We start from the raw sequence: 2,500 nt of genomic DNA on the forward strand, positions 1-2,500 counted from the left end.
AATACAAAGGCCAGCAGGGACACGTTCATATTCACTGCTGTTTGGTTTCATAAGGTGCTTATTTAGAAACCCACAAACATGTCATCCAGCTCATTAAATAGTTTAATGTTCAACCATATCTGCAGAGAGCAGCTCCCTCATCACAGGCATGTTGTCATGCTGACTCACAACACGCACAAAGCCACAGGCCTCACACACACTTCCTGCTAGCGAGTCGTTCTTATCAGCATCCAGATGCAGCTGCAGAGCGAGCAGGTCAGCGGTCTGTGGCTGAATGAGCGACCACACACACATCCATCAGCGTGCAGCGCTAACAGTTTGAAAGCTAAAGGCTTCCTGCAGCGCTAACAGGTTGAAAGCTAAAGGCTTCCTGCAGCGCTAACAGTTTGAAAGCTAAAGGCTTCCTGCAGCGCTAACAGTTTGAAAGCTAAAGGCTTCCTGCAGCGCTAACAGGTTGAAAGCTAAAGGCTTCCTGCAGCGCTAACAGTTTGAAAGCTAAAGGCTTCCTGCAGCGCTAACAGGTTGAAAGCTAAAGGCTTCCTGCAGCGCTAACAGGTTGAAAGCTAAAGGCTTCCTGCAGCGCTAACAGTTTGAAAGCTAAAGGCTTCCTGCAGCGCTAACAGTTTGAAAGCTAAAGGCTTCCTGCAGCGCTAACGGTTTGAAAGCTAAAGGCTTCCTGCAGCGCTAACAGGTTGAAAGCTAAAGGCTTCCTGCAGCGCTAACAGGTTGAAAGCTAAAGGCTTCCTGCAGCGCTAACAGTTTGAAAGCTAATGGCTTCCTGCAGCGCTAACAGGTTGAAAGCTAAAGGCTTCCTGCGCTGCAGCGTTGAACCTCCGTGACAGTTCACCGCCAACATGACGTTACTGTGTTTAGATGTTGTCGAGCAAACTAAAGCGCTGTTGCCTCACAGCCGGAAGACGCTGGTTTCACTCGCTGCTCGACCTTCAGACTGATGAAGGACATTCACTACGATTAAATGTCTTCTTATTTTTATATTAAAACAATATTAACTAATAGTTGTTGTTTTTTAAAGGAAAACTGCTTTTAATGACGTTTATTCCATTAAAATGTGGAAGATCTTGATCTTTGATCATGTGACTTTACACTGTATTCAACTCTCTGAGCGGCCTGAGCGGCACGTTGTGGATGCATTTTGATCAACCAGTGATCAGTCACGTCCCTCACTGATGCTCAGAGGAATGTTATTGCTGTGCAGAAGACTGAAGTCCGTGTTGTGTCTCAACATGTGCAGCAGGTCCTCTAATCTAATCCAGCTGCTGGCGAGCTTTAAAGCTTCTCCTCTCACAGAGAGGTTTGTAATCTACACACAATATCTGTGAGATTCGCTTCTCATCTGATTAACATTTACTTTCCAGTTATGTTCGTGCTTGCAGTAATAAAGATATAAAGATTCAGATACTCTCAAGGATGCACACACATCTCACCCTCACATGCAGGATCAATAGCAGGCGTATAGCATAATGTTTTATGAAACGGGGCCTTTTTCACTCGCAGTATAAATCTTATCTGTAAATCTTGACCCTGAAACCCTGCTGGGAATCTGTCAGATCCTCTGAGACCGAGAGACACCATTTACCAGCTGCTGCGCTGCATAATTCACACTGACACATTGCCTTGAAATATGTGGGTTTCTTCCAAACTGGCTGAATATTTAATATTTACTTGTTCATATTTAATGTGCATCCAGGACAAAGTGTAACACACATGCACACAAACACATGAACAGCTTCTGTTCATTTGGATTGATGTCTCCTCTAAAACACTGAAACCTGTGAGCTGCAGGCGCTGAAGGGAAGTCGCTGCTCTGCGGTGACGTCGGCTCCACCAATAGAAACGTTTGCTTCCTGTTTGCTGAGCAGCAAATGAGCTCGGCTGTCGGATGAGTCGTCATGTCGTCGGTCTGTGTTCGGCCCCGCTTGTCCTCTCCTTCTGTCTTCATGCTCCTCTTCCTCTTCCTCATGTGGAGACGAAGCAGCCGTGCTTCAGCCGACAGGAGAAGAGTCTCTTCTGCTGAATTCATTTGAGTCTCTGCGTCCGGCCAGAACACAGAACAACACACAGAACAACACACAGAACAACACACAGAACAACACACAGAACAACACACAGAACAACACACAGAACAACACACAGTTTGAACAACAGACTACTGTTCCCTCATTTAAATGCTTGAATGTGAACTGATAATTAAACATCAAAGCCAGTGAGAGTCCTGGAGATGAGGACGGTTACAGCTCTTAAACTATTCTCATATACTTTCTATACAAACATCAGTTTGATGTGATGTCGTGCTGCCGCAGCACAAAGACGCTGTCGAGCATTTCCTGAACAAAAATAGCTTGAAGCTTTCTTTGTTGGTCTTTTGAAAACTCACAAGCGCAACTCATCGTTTCATCTGAGACTTTAACATAATGTGTTTTACCCCGAGGTTTATGCTGAATGCACATCCAATTATTGATCTGTATGAGGGCAATGTTCT

The 2,500-nt window shown here is 45.1% G+C and overlaps 1 protein-coding gene across 3 annotated transcripts in view; it reads left to right on the forward strand.

Moving 5' to 3' along the window:
• tnr (tenascin R (restrictin, janusin)) overlaps nt 1-2,500 on the forward strand; it is a 59,906-nt gene that overhangs the window by 45,000 nt on the left and 12,406 nt on the right. The window lies entirely within an intron of this gene.

This window comes from Clinocottus analis, unplaced genomic scaffold (assembly GCF_023055335.1).
Source record: "Clinocottus analis isolate CAN_PGR_092001 unplaced genomic scaffold, fCliAna1.0.p SCAF_11, whole genome shotgun sequence".
NCBI lineage: Eukaryota > Metazoa > Chordata > Actinopteri > Perciformes > Cottidae > Clinocottus > Clinocottus analis.